Consider the following 8,361-nt stretch of genomic DNA (forward strand, 5'->3'; position numbering starts at 1 on the left):
ACACACTGCTTCAGGACAAAGGGCTCCACAAAAACAAAAAAAACAGCATATATTTTTTTAACACCATGGCAAAAAGCTACAAATGGCAGGAAGATTTAAACTTCCTCTCTGACGTCCTAGTACGTCAGTCAGGTCACATGATACACTCCAACTGCAAAATTTAAAGCACCCTTTCCCTTCAAACTTCAATAGAACGCTTACCACTCAATAGCAGTATTCAACCCCTTGGGTAAGAGGGGGGGGGGGGATTTCAAAAGAAGACTCGGAGAGAATAATATTGGAAATATACGCTCCAATCTTTGGAACTCTGTGGTTTGCTACCAAATGTGCATGTTGCCGGTTTATTTCCAAGGGTCCTTTTATAAAAAATTGAATGGGATCCTTACAAAGTTTATTTGGCTGGGTAAATCTGCTAGAATAGCCTTAGTATTGTTGCAAAAACTACAATCTGCAGGGGGGAGGGGGGTAAATTTTCCAAATTTCTATAGATATCATCAAGCTTTCATTATGTGGCAGGGTATGTACTGGATCCTTCCTAAAGTCTTGGAGCATCTTCCGGACTGGCTCATACTAGAATATCAACTCGTGTCCCCATTATGATTATGCCATATTTTTGCAAGAGACAAACTTAAAAAATCAGGTGCCTGTCAGAAGTCAAAGTAAAAATGAACTGCCAAGAAAGCACTAAGGGATAAAGGGAATGGGACTTGTATACTGCTTTTTTAAAGTATGGTTTACACCAGGAGTCTCCAAAGTCCCTCCTTGAGGGCCGAATCCAGTCTGGTTTTCAGGATTTCCCCAATGAATATGCATTGAAAGCAGTGCATGCACATAGATCTCGTGCACATTCATTGGGGAAATCCTGAAAACCCGACTGGATTTGGCCCTCAAGGAGGGACTTTGGAGACCCCTGGTTTACACAATCAAAGTATGGCAGTAAGAATAAACTGTTTCTTCCAAAGATAATGAATTTTTGTCAGGTTTTTTCTTACAGGCTCTAACCATGTCTTAAAGCAGTTTTGGCAACTGTACATTCCAAAAACTGGCATATTCTAATAGAAAATAAAATTCCTTTTTCTACCTTTCCTGTCCAGTCATTTTTCTAAGTTCAAGTTCTGGTTTATTTTGCTCCGTCTTCTCTTCTCCCTTGCCAGGATCTCCTTGTCCATCTGACATTTCTTCTCTCCCCATGTCTATTATTCATCTTCCCTCTACATCTCCCTGCCATGCCCCTGCTCTCCTCTCACATTGAGCATCTTCCTTCTCTATCTGTATTCTTGCCCCATTCAATATCACTCCTCTGTGTCCTCCTCCCTCTCCCCAACTTCTTCCCTCAGTCTTCTTTTCCTCTATCACCTCCCATCCCTCCCTGTGGGTTCCTCTCTCCTTCTTCCTCTCCTAGCATTTCTTCTGCTCTTTCTTCCTTCCTCACTCAGTTCCAAGAAGTGTTTTTCTCTTGGGTCCTGTGGGTCCAACATCTCTGCTTTCTTCACTGCAAATCCAAGTATCTCTTCTACGCCTCTCCCCCACCAGCTGACCCAGCCTCTCTCTCTGCTTTCTACCTCCAAAAGTACTGACATATCTCCCTCTACTCTTTACCATCTCTCATAACCCCCTCCCCGAATCTCTCATAACCCCCTCCCCGATACACACACCCCATTGGATGGACCATCAACTTTACCACTGTGGCCAGCAGTGTGAAACTTGTAACCTGTCGCTAAAATCATCTGTAGTACCTGCAGATTGGATGGTGGCCAATGTTATGCCGATTTTTAAAAAGGGCTCCAAGGAAGATCCTGGAAATTACAGACCAGTAGCCTCACTTCAATGCCAGGCAAAATGGTAGAAACGATTATAAAAAAAATTGTGGAACACGTAGACAAACATGATTTAATGAGATGTAGTCAGCATGAGTTCAGCTGAGGGAGATCTTGCCTCACTAATTTGTTTGACTTCTTTGAAAGTACGAATAAACATGTGGATAAAGGTGAGCCAGTTGATAAAGTATATTTAGATTTTCAGAAAGCTTTTGATAAAGTTTCCTCATGAGAGGCTCTTGAGAAAATTAAAGTGTCATGGAATAGGTGGCAAAGTTCAGTTGTGGATTAGGAATTGGTTATCGAATAGAGTAGGGTTAAATGGTCATTTTTCTCAATGGAGGAGAGTAAACAGTAGAGTGCCACAGGGGTCTGTACTGGGACCGGTGCTATTTAACTTATTTTTAAATGATTTGGAAATTGGAACGACGAGTGAGGTGATTAAATTTGCAGATGACACTAAACTGTTCAAAATTGTTAAAACGCATGCGGCTTGCGAAAAATTGCAGGTGGACCTTAGGAAATTGGAAGACTGGGTGTCTGAATGGCAGATGAAATTTAATGTGGACAAATGCAAAGTGATGCACATTGGGAAGAATAACCTGAATCACAGTTACCGTATGCTAGGGTCCACCTTGGGAAATAGCACCCAAGAAAAGGAACTGGGTGTCATTGTAGACAATACAATGAAATCTTTTGCCCAATGTGTGGCGGCGGCCAATAAAGCAAATAGGATGCTGGGAATTATTTAAAAAGGAATGGTTAACAAGACTAAGAATGTTATAATGCCCCTGTATCGCTCCATGGTGCAACCTCATCTGGAGTATTGCATTCAATTCTGGTCTCCTTATCTCAAGAAAGATGTAGTGGTGCTAGAAAAGGTTCAAAGAAGAGTGACAAAGATGGTAAAGGGGATGGAACTCCTCTCGTATGAGGAAAGGCTAAAACGGTTAGGGCTCTTCAGCTTGGAAAAGAGACGGCTGAGGGGAGATATGATTGAAGTCTACAAAATCCTGAGTGGAGTAGAACAAGTACATGTGGATTGATTTTTTACTCCGTCAAAAATTACAAAGACTAGGGGACACTCGAAGTTACAGGGAAATAAGTTTAAAACCAATTAGAGGAAATTTTTTCATTCAGAGAATAGTTAAGCTCTGGAATGTGATGCCAGAGGATGTGGTAAGAGCGGATAGTGTAGCTGGTTTTAAGAAAGGTTTGTACAAGTTCCTGGAGGGAAAGTCCATAGTCTGTTATTGAGAAAGACACGGGAGAAGCCACTGCTTACTCTGTCTCGATAGCATGGAATATTGCTACACCTTGGGTTTTGGCCAGGTACTGGTGGCCTGGATTGGCCACCGTGGGAACGGACTATTGGGCTTGATGGACCATTGGTCTGAACCAGTGAGGCTATTCTTATATGCTATTTCCAGTTACTGCAGGGACTTTTGCTGCATTCCACCTGCTGGAAACAGGAAATTGCACCAGATTGTGTGGAACATGGTAAAGGGAAGGGGCTTGCAATGGCCACAGAAGCAAGGGAGCAGTTGGAGAGTTAAGAGGTGCTGGACCATGGTGAGGGGTGGAATGATGCCTCACTTATTGGTGTTCAATCTCCTGGTTTGAGATGGGCTACCCTTAGCATTTCTATATGAAACTGCACCCCCCCCCCCCCCCATATCCCTGAGACACAAACACAGACATGCAAACTCTTACTCTCCAGATACATACAGTATATGCTTGTACTGTTTTAGGTAGGATTACTATATTTTTTCAAAGGGACAGACCCATGGCCATGCCCCCACGCCTGCCCCATTCCACTTGTGTCACACCCCATTCTGCCCCCCCAGCATCCACACGAGTGGATGCGACACAATTACATCAAACGCACAAGACGTCACCAAGTCACGTCCATGCATGCACCTTCCTGACACGATTTTGATGGGAAGTTTTTCAAAACCTGGACAGTGCCGGGTTATGAAAAGCCATCCAGACCCCTGGACATGTCCTTGAAAAGGAGGCCATCTCCAGGGAAATCTGGACATCAGGTAACCCTAGTTTTAGGCATATGTACACACACTTTTTAGACAAGATGCACACATATGGTTTTTTAAGTAAGCAACGGTTACCATATGCGCCTGCAAGTACCCCTAATATTTTTCCCTGTAAGCTTTTACATCTGTGGCAGCAAGTTATATGCTGCAGAGCTACAGGAAGGAAATGCTTCTGTTAGAATTACTCCTCCCCCTGCAGCCTGGGCTGGTGTCTGTCTAATATACTGAAGGGGGAGGAGGGAGTTACTGTAACCTAGTACAGTGTTTGTCAACCTTTTTACACCTATGGACCGGCAGAAATAAAATAATTATTCTGTGGACCGGCATCGGTCCGTGGACCGGCGGTTGAAGAACACTGGGCTAAGTCGTGGGCCAGACCCCGCCCGTCTCTACTCAATCTCCACCCCAGACCCCGCCCCCATAATAGTACTAATTGCACCTTGCACGTCCCGTGCCTCATCTGGAAGCCTTCCCTCTGACGTTGCAACGTCAGAGAGGCTTCCGGTTCAGGCGCAGGATGCTCGTAGGAGCCGCTGCCCGTGGCTTTGTGCACTGAATCAGTTAGGAAGAGGTAGCTGGCTCGAAGATAACACCACATCGATCGCACCGTGGACCGGCGGTTGAAGAACACTGTTTTGGGCCTGATGCACGTGCTGGCCCTGTGGACCAGCAGGAAATTTCCATGGACCGGTGGTTGAAGAACACTGGCCTAACAGCTGCTAATGGAGAAGGCAACTTCAGCAGACAGACACTGACAAAAACAACAGGCAGATTCAGATAACTTCATTAGCATGACAATTTTACCTATGTTGCAAAAATAATACTGATAGCAGTTTAAATAAAATGAGGTACAGGGAGATGAATAAAGGAGGTTAGGAAGGGGTGAAAGGAATGGAAAAGGGTCATTGGTTAGGACAGACTAAGGTTACTAGATTCCCTAGACTCGCCCCCAAGCCTGCCCAGTTCCACCTATCCCCGTCCCATCATGCCCCCAGTCCTGTCCCCCGCTGCCTGCTCTCATTGGGCAGGAAATCCACACATGTGCATATGCCCTCCTGCCCAACGCGATGTGAAGGAAAGCTTTTCAAAACCCGGACAAGTGCTGGGTTCTGAAAAGCCGTCCAGGGAAATCCGGATGTCTGTTAATCCTAGGAGAGACAATGCTCTGAAATGGAAGAGACAGAAAGGAGCTGTAAAGGGGATTGAGGCTGGGTGATGGGGACAGGAACTGATAGTGGAGCTGAGAGAGAAGAGTAGACAAACTGAGGATGAAAGGAATTCGGAAAGAGTATGGGTTGTGTGGGAAAAGGGATCTGGGAAAAAGGAAGAAGTGCAGGCAGAGGGGACATAAGCTGCAAATAGTAGAGGAGCTGAAAGAGATGGAAATTAGATATGTAAAAAGAGAAGCTGATGGAAAGAAGGGTTATGGTGGAGAGAACAGAGTTGAAGGTGAGAAACGGGTGAGACGTGGAGGAGGAAGTAAGACTAGAAAAAAGTGCCGCAGGGTTCGGTGCTTGGACCCGTGCTCTTCAACATATTTATAAATGATCTGGAAATTTGCAGACAATACTAAATTATACAGAGTAGTGAAGACGCAGGAGGATTGCAAAGATCTGCAATGTGACAAACACGCACAAGAAATGGGCCGCAACATGGCAACTGAAGTTCAACGTGGATAAGTGTAAGGTGATGCATGTCGGTAACAAAAATCTTATACACTAATACAGGATGTCTGGGGTGGTACTTGGAGAGACCCCACAGGAAAGAGACTTGATAGTACTGGTTGATGAAGCCATCCATGCAATGCACGGCGGTGGCGAAAAGAATGCTAGGAATGATTAAGAAGGGGATCACAAACAGATCGGAGAAGGTTATCATGCCGCTGTACCGGGCCATGGAACACCCTCACCTGGAATACTGCGTCCAGCACTGGTCACTGTACATGAAGGACACAGTACTACTTGAAAGGGTCCAGAGAAGAGCGACTAAAATGTTTAAGGGGTGGAAGAGTTGCCGTACAGCGAGAGATTAGAGAAACTAGGCCTCTTCTCCCTTGAAAAGAGGAGATTGAGAGGGGACATGATCGAAACATTCAAGATACTGAAGGGAATAGACTTAGTAGATAAAAACAGGTTGTTCACCCTCTCCAAGGTAGGGAGAACGAGAGGGCACTCTCTAAAGTTAAAAGGGGATAGATTCCATACAAACGTAAGGAAGTTCTTCTTCACTCAGAGAATGGTGGAAAACTGGAACGTTCTTCCAGAGGCTGTTATAAGGGAAAACACCCTCCAGGGATTCAAGACAAAGTTAGACAAGTTCCTGCTGAACTAGAACATACACAGGTAAGGCTGGTCTCAGTTAGGGCACTGTTCTTTGACCTAGGGGCCGCCGTGAGAGTAGACTGCTGGGCACGATGAACCACTGGTCTGACCCAGCAGCAGCAATTCTTATGTTCTTAGAGAAATTGTAGAGAGAAACTATGAAGACAAGTATACATAGAGGAACGAGAAATAATGACATGGGAGGATGACTGGAAAAGAATCCTCATAAAGAGAAGTGCGAGGACAGAGAAAACCAAGAACAAGTAGAGACAGAGGACTGATGTTAAACTACAGACACAAAGGTTGGAAAATTGTTTAAATTTTTTAGTAAAGATGTCTGTGCTAGCTGGGTTAGATCAAGGGATGCAATAGCTATACTGTATTTTGTTGCTCTCCTCTAGCTTTGCAGTCACCAGAATAGGTTAATTTACTAGAAAAACATGGGGGAGCAGGAAGGGATTGTACTATATGATGCTATAGTCTGAAAAATATCTTAACTGCACAGCTCTGAAATGCAGACATATGATTTGAGTCTCAAATTGAAAGGGGAATAGACAGTAACACCATCTCCCTTTTTTCACAAAAATACAAGTCATTCCCTTGTTACATCTTATGGAAGACAGGGGTGTTGGACCAAGTAGGTTCATTATGCTGTATTGTCCCAAAGAAACAGCATAGCAGCAGCAAGAGGTTACAGGAGAGATGGGTAGAGTTTGGAATTGGGTAAGGGGTTCTTGGTTTGGTTTTCAAGTTTCATTAAAATTTGATAAAATGCTAATCATACATTCTAAGCGTTTAACAGTTTAAAAAAATTAATTAAAAAGGGGTACAATTAAACTTATTGGTGTCACAACAGTACTTACATGGCAACAATAGGGTAGTAGGGAGAAATACAATTTTAAAAGAAAAGAGAACAATTACGGTTAAAAACAAGAGGGAACAGTGAGGGATCATATCAGTGATAAATATAAAAAGCAGAATTTGGCATAGGACCCTGAAATAATTTAGCAATCATAGGTGTCTTTGAATAAAAAGCTTTTAAGACCGCTCTTAAATTTATCATGATTTTTCTCAGATCTTAAATGTATTGGTAACAAATTCCATATTGTAGGGGCTATTGTGGCTCAGCAACTAAGCCTTGGCTTTCCTTTCAAACTCACAGCACAGCTCTGCTTCAGACTAGCTTTTGAGAAGTGTGACCTGTGTGGCTGTAAAGGCACCATGAATGAAGGCCAGGAAAGAAGGGAGTGGGGGGGGGGGGGGGGGGGAAGATAATGGTGATGGGAAGAGGATGGAAAAGAAAGGGATGTTTGGTAAAAGAAGAGAAGAAGAATGCTGTGCCAAAGCTGTTACTATCAAATAAGGTGCCAATTTCCATTTTTGCAGAAGGCACTAGAATCAGTGCTAACTCAGCTCCCCAAACCAATCACTTATTCTATGATCACTAGAGTTTTAGCAGATGGGCTGGAACACAGTGGGTTGATATGAATGCATGAATGAGTTTGCTGATTTCTTATAGACTTCTTTTAGGGACTGCATCATAGTTTAACTGCTTTCAGGGCAGGAACAGACTGTGTGGCAGGCCATGCTGTATGTGCATTCCTAATTGTTGTAGACTAATACTTTGTCTTCTTGGTCTGCCTACTACGAAGTACTATCAGAATTTTTATCAATTTTTTTATATTTCATTTTACTTTCAACTATTACATTTTTTCTTTATACTTCCAGTTCAGATCAGAATCATTACGACATTATTAGGTAGAAGAATGTACAATGGTCAATAGCCAGGGCATCACACAGCCTTAGTTCCCTCAATCAAAAGATTTAAACATTAATAGTTCAAGAGTGGAAAGTATATTAGAACAAGAAATCTTCTCTCTGCAAATAAATAATTATGTATTCAAATTTGGAGAAAGATACTGTGTTTTAAACCTCAACATGGTGCAAAGTTATGTCACCTCTGTTCACTTAGGGAGTCATTGAAACAGACAATTTGATAAGGACCACAAACATCTGCACACAGTTGTACAGATTTGAACATGAAGTTATACTACATGGGATGCTCCTTTTCCTGATGCTAAGAAAAAGTGTCTGAGAATAGTACATATTGGAATAACAAAGGACAGGCACACAACCTAGAAGTCTCTGAGAAAGAGAACAGTTGCCATGAAA

Source organism: Geotrypetes seraphini, chromosome 1 (assembly GCF_902459505.1).
Source record: "Geotrypetes seraphini chromosome 1, aGeoSer1.1, whole genome shotgun sequence".
NCBI lineage: Eukaryota > Metazoa > Chordata > Amphibia > Gymnophiona > Dermophiidae > Geotrypetes > Geotrypetes seraphini.